Raw genomic sequence first — 12,944 nt, forward strand, 5'->3', positions numbered from 1 at the left:
GCTGTTCGGTGAAAGGATGAAGGAGGGCAAGGCCAGCCCGCTCCTCTTCTCCTTATGGTGTATAAAAACTATCCAAAAAGAGATCCCCCTGCATGGGAACCCTGGGGGGTTTATATAGGCCTACCCCCCAGGGGTACAATGGTAATCTGGCTGGGCGTGGGCCCTAGTCGTCTGTGTCTATGCCCGCCGGCTTCTCCGCCGACTGGTGGGCCCGCCGGCTGCCGACCCTTTGGTCGACAGGCCAGCCCCACCACTCGGGGGTCCTGTCGGGGGCTAGTTACTATTGCCTTGCCCCTGGTGACGATGGCTTTGTCGTGGTAAGCATGGCTACAATGCCACCGTGAGGCGGCTCATCACTGTAGCCTTACCTTCTCTTGTCTCCTTAATGAAGAACCTCCTTGGAGGGAGAGAGCTGGGCGGCTATTGGAAGCCGGCCATACACTTGGCCGACAGTGGGAAGCCTTGCCGTCTTTGGGATCTCCCTGACCGAGGGGGCCTGCCACCCACGGGTCGTACTGACCGCTCGCCATGGGTGACGTCACGATCATCGTGGCAACAGTGCCGCGCCGGACGGGTGATGGCCGCCCCGTACGGTGCTCTGTGGCCATGCGTGCGCCGGGATTCAGGGGTGGCAGGCTTTACTGTAGCCACGCCCCGTCGCGTCGCCGTTATGTGGGTGCAGACTCCGAGGGCAAGATCTTAGCCGCCTGCTGAGGGGCCGGCTCCTAGGAGTCGGCCTTTTTATGGCCGGCTTCTGGAAGTCGGCCTTCTCATGGTCTTGTTTCTCAAGGATTTCAGGGCTGGGCCGCCCTTGTGCAGCTAGCTTGAGAGGTAGCCGGCTAGGGGAAGGCGACCCCATGTCTTGGACGCTCGGAGGCTTGATCGGCCTATAATTTTTCTGAAGTGCCAGGGGGGGCGGCTAGGCTACCCGTGGTCATTTACTCCGACAGATGGTTAGCTCTTTGGTCTTTGGAGAAAAAAATACGCATTAATTGACACGTGAAACGAGGATTTGTATCGATTAAATCCCGCGAAGGAAAACCCAGCCTTTCTTTTTTAACACTAGTACTCCTATTACGTACGTACTTATCCTGTTTGGGTCTAGGCCTTGCATTGCCAAACTTCACCACACATTTTTTCCAAGCTTGCCTAAAGTTTTCAAAATGAGAAGGAGGTACACTTGCGCACGGCTATCGCGGTCGCACCGCACCCTCACACGGTCGCTCCTGCATGCCGCGGTCGCACCGCACCCTCACACGGTCGCTCCTGCATGCCGCGGTCGCACCGCACCCTCACACAGTCGCCCCTGCATGCCGCAAACCCAACCAAGGGAATGCACCCTCACTGACACGTGCTGTCGCATGGGAACACACCAAACTCAGCCATCCTATGGCTGACACATAATTTTCTTTCATAGAGTATGTTTATCGAACCGCAATTTGGGGAGTATCCGTACGGCCCGTGCGGTGGCCTATTGGGGAAGAAGAAGAGGTGAGGAAGAAGGAAGGAAGGGTTAGGAGACGTAGGATATTCATCCAACCGCCTGAAATGGTAGACTGACCCAAGTCAGGCGACTTGCATAACAAATATATGTTTTTACACAGCAAAAGATCCATAAAAACAACAACATAAAGAAAAACTATCACTGCTCGCGGAAAGAGACGACCTCGTCGTCTTTGGCTGCCGGCGCGAACCAGCCGTCGCTGCCGACGTGTGTCTCCGCACCGTGGTTGTCCTCGGCCTCCAGCTACTCGTTCAAGTGGAGCGTGCGGGCGCTCTGCACGGACGAGCGCACAGCCCGGTTCAAGTCGAGGACGTCCGGTTCCGCCTGCAGGAGGGCCTCGATGGCAGCGGCATCCGCGCGCTCCGCGTCGAGTCGAGCCTCCACCGCCCGGTTCAAGTCCAGGACGTCCAGTTCCGCCTGCAGGAGGGCGTCGATGAGAGCGGCATCCGCGCCCTCTGCGTCGAGTCGAGCCTCTGCCGCCCGGTTCAAGTCCAGGACGTCCGGTTCCGCCTGTAGGAGGGCCTCAATGGCAGCGACATCCACGCGCTCCGCCTCAAGTTGAGCCTCTGCCGCCCGGTTCACCTCCACGACATTCGGTTCCTCCTGCAGGAGAGCCTCGATGGCAGCCGCATGCGTGCGCTCCGCGTCGAGTTGATCCTCTGCCTCCCGGTCCTCCTTTAGTATCGCCATGTTGAACCGCTGGTCCGCCTGCACCATGGGGGACTCGGACGCTGGCACGAAGTCGACGTCCACCGTCTCATACCCATCGGGGGCCTTCTGCGCCGCGACCTCCGCCATGAACATTGGATCGTCTTCCTCCTCCTCGTAGCTTGGCTCCAGAGAACTCAGGGATTGGCCCGCCGCAAAGCGAGCTTGGGAACGAAGGTCTGTGGCGCCAACCGTCGCCGCGATTTCTGCGTGGCGCTCCGGCATCAGCATCTTGTAGTAAGTGATCTTGCGGTGCACCATGGATTTCCGGCGAACTAGGGGACGCTTGATGCGGGCTAGGGGATCGAAAGGTGGGGGAATGGGCTGGAGATTTGGTGTGGTTTTAGGGCAGTGGCTGGCGTAGGCCGAGCAGCAAAGGTTCTGGTGTGAATAGTGGTTCCGGTGACGACCGGTCAATCGGTTTTGACTGTACATCGCTCTTGTCGTGTTCGCGTTGCAGCCCGGCACGCTGGACCCTCCACGTCGCTCATCGAATGGAATGCGCTTCGTCTTGCGTTTTCGCTCGCTTGTGGGACCGCAGTTGAGAGCAAACCGACGTCCCTCCCCCTCCCCCGCCCGCGTCATTTATTATACCACCACTCCCTCTGTTTTATGCGGAGTAAATAAAAACAGACGGAGTATACTACGGATGAGGATCCCCTGACGTGGCCGAACCCATTGAGTAACTGACATGCGGGGCCTAGCAAGCATGGGGTCCGCCAGTAAGTGACCGAAAGGGAGGGTAAGGCAGGGATACCTACGTCAGAGGATCCACTTCCACTATAGTACTTTGACCAAATGTTAGAGTAATAATATATGACATGCAACTTACACAAATGTTAGAGTAATAATATATGACATGCAACTTACACAAAGCATACAGGGTCTAATGCATTTTTCGAGGCTAACTTTGACCAAATGTTAGAGTAATAATATATGACATGCAACTTACACAAAGCATATGGTCAAATTCGTATGTGAAAGGAGTTTCCAATGATATAATTTTCACATTATACATCTCATGTACTATTAATCTTGTCAATAGTCAAATTGGAAACCATCTCGAGTACAAATCTAGGAGTACGTATGAATCTAACAATATTGATTGGCGTTGTTGAATGTTGATACCTTTTTGATCAAAGTAGATATACTTTGACTACACATAAAACTTATATGTAAACTAGAAAGGATAGGAGGGAGTATATTGTACATTCAAAAACGAAACGAACATTGAATACCCTTTATATATAATTTGCGGATGCTATGATCACCGGTTCAAAATTTTGAATCCGCCTTAGGTATCACGTGCCCCCACTCGTTCCCTCTAGATTTCATCTCGGGGTCCGGAGATCTATTGAAAGAGGACTAGGGTGGGTACATCGAATGATACTCGGCAGAATGTTCAAATGAGGCATGCGGGAGGATGGACTCGACTGGAGGGCGACATGATCGATGGAGAAGAGGGTTGGAGAGGAATGAGAAATAAGCAAACGCCACATGATTATACTTGAACGGCTCAAATAAACAATAAGTTGTCTTGCTTGGCCTACATAGTGAAAGGCCTAATGCGCAACACGGAGCACTGACGCTCGAATATGGCCGGGAAAACAGGGAAACAGACATGTGGGGCACACCCGTCGGGACGACGTAGCGCAGACTAGTCCAATGGAGGAGCTGGCCCACGACCTCCTTGCCACCGACAACCGTTCATGTGGGTCGTTGGGGCCAACAACGGGGTGCAGCTCCAACACCGCCTCTGGACACGGCGACCGCGGTGAGCGACATGCTCATATCGTCGCTAGACACGGTCGGTTTCAGTTTGCCGAGGGTGGCGTTAGTGCTGTGGCACGACCAACGGTATGTTTGGTTTGTGCCCAATGTTGCCCCATCAAAGCATTGGGTAGCCAAAATTTTGGTTGAGGTATTGGTTGCCCATGATTTGGCCGACATTGGCAAGAAAAATGAACTTGAGTTGGCTAGAGTTCATTGGCATGCCAAAGAAATGGCAACCGTCCAAACAAAGACCAATCTTTGGGTCATGACCAAAATTTTGGTTGAGGTATTGGTTGCCCATGATTTGGCCGACATTGGCAAGAAAAATGAACTAGAGTTGGCTAGAGTTCATTGGCATGCCAAAAAAATGGCAACCACCCAAACAAAGACCAATCTTTTGGTCATGACCAAAATTTTGGCAAGGTGCACTTTGGCTACAATCCAAACACACCCCAACACCCGGCTCGTCGAGGATGCATGGGGCGCCGTGATGCGTCCGCAGAGTGGTGTAGCGTGGCCAACTGCATCCTCTGGACCTGAGACCATGTCGGGTCGTCTTGCTTTTCCAATGACATGCGGGGATCGCATGTGAGCAAAGGGCATCTCCAATGTTGCCACGACCGCAGCTGACTACCCTAGCACACCAAAACCCTCGTCCCTCGCGCCGTTGCGTGGTGCATTCCCAGCCGGTGCCAGCTGCCCGCATTCATGCCGCCCGTTCGTATGTCGTCATTAAGAGGCTCGGTGCCCGCGCAACCAACTCCGGCGACTTAATGACGCACCCCGACGCTTGGCCTCACCGGAATGCGCTACTTAAAGAGGCAACACCCAGCTAACCTCCACACCATAGCGCATCGTCCTCCTACCTGGAACCACATCCGCCATGACCGCAAGCGCGAACGCTCTGTGGGAGAGCTTGTCTTCGGGGATGGAGCTCGAGGTCGCCGCCCTCGCTCAAGTCGCCGCACAAGCGGTGGCCACGCTGGCGGCCGATGACGGGAGCACCGTCAGCCACACGTCCTACTTGCCGCCGTCCAACGTCCGGCACCGCCGAGGTCGGGGACTCCTCCGAGGATGGGTAGGGCATGGGAGGCGGTAGGGCATGGTGTGCCAACTGGCCGGTCCGTCTCCCGTGTTCTACTTTTCCTTGCCGGAGACCGCACCTTCACTTCAAGGGTCTTGAACCCCGCCCCCGTACATGGAGATCACAGATGGAGGACGTTGGTCGCCGCCGTAGAATAGGTTTAGGGTCGGGTTTATTTTATTTTTTTTGTCCTATAAAAGTTCGAAATGTAATGAAAATATGCCGTGTTTGCATTAATCTCGGCCGGTGTATATGAACTTTCACAATAATATACATATTGTAGGAGTACTAGCAAGATGCCCGTGCATTGCACAGAAATCAAGATCTTGTGGGAGAAAAGGATGAACGAGGGAAAGCCTTATCTGCAAATGTGGAGAGGAGTGCGGGTAAATTTTCATAGTTTCCTTCATATCCGTTAGATATAGATCGGACGGCCTATATTGCAGGATCGGACACATCTTTCTACATCTACGGGAACCTACGAAAGGGTTAACGTAAATTGCCTCTCTCTCTCTCCTCCCCTAATTTTCATGGTGGTGGGCCCCTCCCTCCCCCCAATCTACAATCAACAGCTCACACGTTTCACATTGCGTTAATTATGTAACTGGGGTTACGTAGGTGTAGCATTACTCGTCCTAAAAAACCCAACTAAGCCAACCTCCCAGCATATCGCGCGGGAAAAGACCCGGCCCCGCCGTTTTAGTCGGGATTACCGGATTACTAGTAGTAGTATCGATGGATCGCGCGAAGCAACAGACTTTTTTTGAGGGGGCGAAGCACCTAGTTTAAAAGGAAAAAATGCGGTACACTCACAGCACTCCTGTCGCGGTCGCATTGCACCCCACACACGTTCGGTCCTACACACGGCTCACGCAAACGGAACACGCTTCGGCTTGCCTCTTCACTGACACGTGGGACTGCACTTGGAGAAATCGACCATGCGCCAAACTCCCCCCGCCCACCGCGCGAAAATCCTCCCCCCCACCACCCAAAAATTCCCCCCAAATTTGATTCAACCGCCCTTCGGCCAACTAGCCAATAATATTCCCCAAACCCCCCTCCCCCCGTCCCCCTCCACTCCATTCGCTCCGCCAAAGACGCCCTCCCCGCCACGCCGATACGTCGGCGCCGCGGTTCGGCGATCCTCTCGCTCCCACAGTACACTCTTGTAGACTGCCGTCCTCTAGCCGCGCCGCCACCTCTGGCTACGTTCTTGTGGAGGCGCACGGCGGTCAACGCCGCCACCGCTAGTGACGTTCGTGTGGAGACGCATGGCGGTCAGCTTCTCCCACGGTACGCGCATTCTAGACTGAGGCCCCGTTCATGTCGGTGTAGCGCTGAATGTTAGCTGATAGACGCTGTTAATCTCACTGTTTGCCGAAGTAGTTTACTGTTAATATGCTCTGCTTAAGAAGCTTCCTTGCCCTGTTCTGCACTCAATCTGCTTAGCTGAGATGGCATGCCAAGGCCGATTAGTTGCTAAAATATCCTGCCATATATTTATTGTGACGTAGATTGCCATGGTCTAGTAGCCAATCTGTTAGCTGAAATAGCTCTACACCGTTTTATACTCGATCTTTGTTGCTGCGATGGCCTTCGATAATTCGATGGCTGTGTGCTCGGCCTCATTGACTGCTGAAATAGCCTGCCATAATTTGGCACTCAAATCTGTTTGCTGAATTAGCTTTACATATATTTCATTACTTAGATCTGCTCGTCCAAATATCTTGCCATAGCTTTAGACATCGACCTAGGTATTTTTTTCTGGACTTCATAAAAAAGCATATATGTTTTTCCTGTAATATCTAGTAGAAGAACTAATTTGTATGTCTAACAGATGGACAGGACTTGGATAACTTCTGCTCGAAGATTCTCCGCAGCATATGTCGAGGGGATTGAAAACTTCATGAACTTTATCAGAGCTGAGTACGGTGGTCCGAAATCAGATGTGCTCTGCCCGTGTAGCAGTTGTATGAATTCAGTTACAAGACCCCAGTCAACTGTGCAAAATCATCTACACTTGTATGGGATGTTGGTCACATATACTAGGTGGGTTCATCATGGTGAAGCTGTGAACGTCAATGTTATTGACTAAGTGGAAGCAGCAGATCACCATCTTGATCTGCCTGATGCTCAGGTGGAAGAGGAGGAGGAGGTGGTGGTGGCGGAGCCAGTGAGTTTGACCAACATTGAAACACTGCTATGAAATGCTCGTGCATTCCGTGAACTTTCACCTGCAGAAGAAAAACGGTGGGCCCGCATGTTGGAACAATGCAACGTTGCTGTCACCCCAGGAAATAAGCTGTCAGTATTCTCAGCTATGGTCACCTTTCTTCAGGTGAAGACATCTGAGCGGATGACCAACAAATCATTCGATGCGATGTTGGATGCTTTCCGTGAATCTTTCCCAGATGCGTCTGAGCTACCACACACCTACAGTAAAATGAAGAATTTCCTTCGTGCAGTTGGAATTGGATATGATATGATCCATGTTTGTAAGAATAATTGTGTTCTGTTCCGGAAGGATTATACCAACTTAAGTGAATGCCCGAAATGCAAATCATCAAGATGGAAAGATGGCGATGCTATGAAGAGGATTCCTCATAATGTTCTGAGAGATTTTCCAATTACACCAAGATTGCAGAGGTTGTTTCATGATGCTGAAACAAGAGAGGATGTACTGTGGCATTCTAGGAACCAGGAGTACAGAGATCAGAATGTAATGAGCCATCCATCTCATGGTAGTGAGTGGAAAAGCTTCAATGATAAACACAAAGAGTTTGCTGCTGACCCGAGAAACATTAGACTTGGCTTAGCTTCAGATGGATTTAACCCATTTGGCCACCAGAGCGCCACATATAGCATGTGGCCAGTGCTTGTTATCCCTTACAACATGCCTCCAAATGTCTGCACCGAAGAATCAAACTACATGATGGCCTTGCTCATCCCAGGTCCAAAAAGTCCTAGAAAGGATTTTGATTTGTTCATGGAGCCTCTTGTGGAGGAACTTCAACAGCTATGGAAGGGTGTTCTCACTCGAGACCTATATAGCAGCCCACCAGCTGATTTCTTTCTGCGTGCTGTTATAATCTGGTGCATCCATGATTATCCGACTTTGGGCACTATGTTAGGGCGAACGACACATGGTTACAATGCATGTGTTCGCTGTGACAGGAATCCGCTGTCATACGCAATACTTAGCAAGATCTGTTACATTGGACACCGTTGTTTCCTTGCCAAGGACAAGCCGCATCCTAGAAAATACCGAAGACATGTGTTCAATGCAAAGCATGAAAACTGTGATGTGCCAAAGAGGCTCACCGCCGATGAGTTGCAAGTGGAATTAGAGAAGGTCAGGCATATTACACCAGGAAACCATCCTGGTAATGGTACCGGGAAAAGGAAGCATGGCAGGGTAGAAGAGAGATTATTGTTTACCCGCAGGTCCACTTTGTAGGACTTGGAGTATTGGAAAGATTTGGATCTAAGGCATAATCTTGATGTGATGCACATCAAGAAAAATATACGTGATAGCATTATCAGCACACTTCTTAATATTGAAGGCAAGACGAAAGATACCTTAAAATCAAGGATTGATTTGACACACCTGGGTATCAGAAAGGATTTGCAGGTGCAAGATGAAGGTAAACCACGGGATATGGCACCAGCTGTGTACGTCTTGGACAAGGTAAAAAGAAAAGAATTCTGCGAGGTCCTGTCACGTGTGAGATTCCCACATGGATTTGCTTCCAACCCTGAAAGGAGAGTCAGTGCAGATGGAAACAAGGTGCAAGGGTTTTTAAAACTCATGACTGCCACGTCCTACTTCAAAGGGTTTTACCTGTTATCCTTAGAGGATTGGGCTGCCCTGACTTATACAGAGCAGTTGCAGAGTTGGGACAATTCTTCAGGGAACTCTGCAGTAGGAATATCAGGATAGATGCTTTGGAGCATCTTAGAGACAAGATACCAACTATCCTATGCGACCTTGAGAAGATATATCCTCCAGCCTTCTTTGATGTGATGGTGCATTTGGCTGTTCATCTACCTGATGAGGCACTACTTAGAGGTCCAGTACAGTATGGCTGGATGTACCCTATTGAAAGGCGGCTAGGCACTTTCAAGGGCTATGTTAGGAACAGAGCTAGACCCGAGGGTTCCATTGCAGAGGCCTACATTGCTATAGAAGCGTTGACATTCTGCTCAAAATACATTGAAACAGCTGATCAGCTTAGCAAAGAGGTGGGTGAAGACAATCCCGGGCTCAATGTTTTCGATTATTCTGTTCGAGTTACAGGGAAGAGTCAAGAAGAGGAAAAACCTAAAGATTTGGACAAAATGGTTTGGTATGTGTTGAATAACTGTCCTGAGATACTACCTTATATCAAGTAAGTGCAGTACTGCAGCTTATACATCGTAATCTACTAAACTTGCAGCACATTCTTATATATTTAGATGTTTGACACGATCACTATGTTGTGCAGCATCTACAAAGAGGAGTTACTGCCGCAAAATCCAAGAAACATTGACAAACTGGTTGTGGCAGGATTTGCGAAATGGTTCAAGAACCATGTAAGCTTTTGAAGTGCACTGTCAGTTTTTTTAATATATTGAGTACATAAGATGATCAGCTTGTCTATTTTCTAACCATAGGTTAAGAAGATGCGGGAGGATGGGAAGGCAGTTGATGATGCCCTTTACTCACTAGCAATGGGTCCTGATACTCGGGTAAGACATTATGAATCTTGCGTTGTTGGAGATGTGCGCTACAACACCCTTGCACGAGACGAAGGCAGGAAGACACAAAATAGTGCCATCATGAGCACGGATACATATGACAAAGAGATAACTGAAATGTATGCTAACATAACAGACATTATTCAGTTGCAGTATATCTCCAGTTTCGAGGATCATCGGTGTGTGGTTCTGTTGTGCTGTTGTTGGTATAACCTGTTTTCCAGGATCGCAAAACCCAGAGCTGATGATTATTTCAAATCCATCAATGTCAAGGCGGCGTACCAGACCAATGAGCCTTTTATTTTGGCAAATCAAGCAACACATATATTTTTCATGGAAGACACATTTTCACGTAGAGATGACTGGAGAGTATTGCAAAGGTTTGAGCAGAGGAATTCGTTTAATGAAGTTGCACAACAAGATGATGCTTACACTGCTCCTGATGTACAAGATAACATAGATGTTCCTAATATCTTTGAGAACCATCACGTCAATGACGCCGGCGAAAAGATTGCCTATCGTGCTGTGGACATACAAGAGTTGATCAAGAAGAAGCCAACATTCGAGGACGTTGAGGACGAAGAAGAAGATGACACCATGGGGAATTACGATTCAGACTGATACACATGGTGAAGATGTTGACGCTGCTACTGCGGATGATGATTACATTGCTTTTGTCGTATTTGCCTGTCAAAAGACGTTTTTTATCTACTATGTGAAATTGTGTTTGCTATGACAACTGAAACCTGATGAACATGTTGTTTAGTATTTTGCTGTGAGAACATCACTTGTTATGTATGCTGATTTGTGTTTGGTGATTGTATGACAACTAAAACATGACGACATTGTTGTTTAGTTGTACTCATATTTGGCTGTGAAACTTGAATTTGATGACATAGTTTGTTGTTGGACTGCAATTTGCTCGACGTCTTCGAATGAGAACAAAGCTGACCCGACAGGGCCTCTGCTATTTATTTATTTATATGAGCAAAAGGGGATACCCCCTGATTTCTGTTAATAGAAATCATTAGATGTTCACAACACTACGCCCGGCCTGCTACACAGGTTTCATTCATTACTAGTTTCAGCAAAGTGCTCATGTCGTAGCCACTGAATACATCACGAGTGCTACATACACTGCAAATAAAGAGACAATCATCCTACAGAGCACATCGATTTTGCCCATTATCTTCACAAGCTCTTTCATCTCCTCATTGCTGTCAAGGCCGTTCAGCAGCTGTTGCTTGGCCATGATCAGAGGAACTGCATCTTTAAGCTTCTGCCATTCCTTCAGTTACTTGTCCAACACCCCAACCTGCTGGTATTGGGATTCCTCGGCTAACCAAATAATCAGCGTAGTTTCATTCCCCCACATCAGCAACTTCCCAGAAATACAAATCACACGAATCTTCCCTTTTCTGCACGAATCAAATTGGTAGATCATCAACCAAACTATTAAAAAAATCAGCAACTGAAAGCAGCAGAACAACACTTAAACATATTATTACCCCATGATTCGGGCATTTGTAGAAGACTCGGCCAGGGTTGCGGATTGTGGTTGAGACGCGACGGATGACTCTGCGTGATTTGCAGCAGTGGCACCACACCAACGGCAGCGGGTTGCGATGAGCAATCGGCTGCGGTGCGCGTGCCGGCGAGGGTGTGATGAGACCCATAGGCGATGGTACGGGTTGCAACTTGGCGCATATCTGGTTGTTGCCTGCTGAAGAGCAGGTGGACGAGCAGCCAGCGGACATGGTTGCTGCGGCCAGAGCTTCTGATGCTAGGCAGAGTAAGTAGAGAAGAGGAGAAGCGAACGTTGGATATGTCAGTTTCATTACTTGTAGAGTAGCATAGCACCATATATAGTCATAGTCTAGGTTTGGATTCGAACCAGCTATAGGAGCACGTCTTTCTTTTTTCTAAAACTCGGCAACGTCTCATTACTGGTACACTAGCTTGTTCTGTACGCCTTCCCAAGTCTTTGATTTTCTTTCCCTTTTTTGCAAGGAAGGAAGCAGGACAAAATTGAGAGTTCCTGGGACTCGAACCCAAGACCTCTCGGTTGAAAACCAAGGGTGCTAGTCACTTATGTGGCGAACGTTCCCTGTAAGGAGGATGGCAGACGAACGCATTTTCCTTGCAGTTTTCTTCCTATATATAAAAAAGTATGCTATTTGGTGTCCGCTTAGTCAACAAAATGATTGTGCCAACCTTGACCGTTGGATTGACATTCAACGTATGTCGCATTTCTTCAGTCTCTTCTTCCTCGAGCCGCCAAAGCCAAACCAGCACTGGCGGGACCGCCTGCTCCCGCCTCCCACGGCTGGCTGTGATCTGCCCCGGCTCCTATTCGTTCCCGTCCGAGACCTCACCATTGTCCTCCGCCTTGGTTCGCTCGCCGCGGCGCCGCCCTCCGGTGTTGTCAACATGGTCAACAACCGAGAGGAATAAGGAGATGACTGTACATGGTGAGGATGACAGTAGGGACCCAGCAGCGCGCGCAGTAATTTTATTTTTTCGGGACGGAGAAGGGTATCAACTGGGTTGTGCGGGACCCATGGCCCGTCTAGCCCAGGCTTTTATTTCATATGTTTAGCACATGGCCAGCCCAGTTTGTTTTTTTCCTTTCTAAAAATTGCTAGCTAGCTATTTTGTTTTTTGCAGAATAACCAACGTAGGCCTACTTGCTTTTCTACGCCCTGCTGGGCCGGAAATATTTCAAGACGAGGAGGGATGCATTTTGCCCAGAAAATGGGCTATAAGTAATAAGAAATGGGCTATAAGTAATAATAAATGGGCTGTAAAATGAAAAAATACAGCAAACAGACAATTAGTTCCAAAATACTGTTTTCTTTCAGAATTTGATATTTTAAATTTCATTGTTTTTGTGTGGGTAAAATATCATTGAATTTAAATTAAGGTATATTTAGATTTAAAATTAATTTGAATCTGGCTAGAAATTTCAGGCTGTATGCTGTTTGGGACAGATTTGGAGGCTGACTTGTGGGTCTACTAGGTTGACGTGTACTTTGGCTTTGTCAACTTAGTCCACAAACGATTCTAGCAGCAGTGGCCGTTGGATGTTAATCCAACGGTCGTGCTGCTTCTTCAATATCTGATCTTCTTGCTCCAGCC

This window comes from Triticum urartu, chromosome 1 (assembly GCF_003073215.2).
Source record: "Triticum urartu cultivar G1812 chromosome 1, Tu2.1, whole genome shotgun sequence".
In the NCBI taxonomy this organism is placed as follows: Eukaryota; Viridiplantae; Streptophyta; class Magnoliopsida; order Poales; family Poaceae; genus Triticum; species Triticum urartu.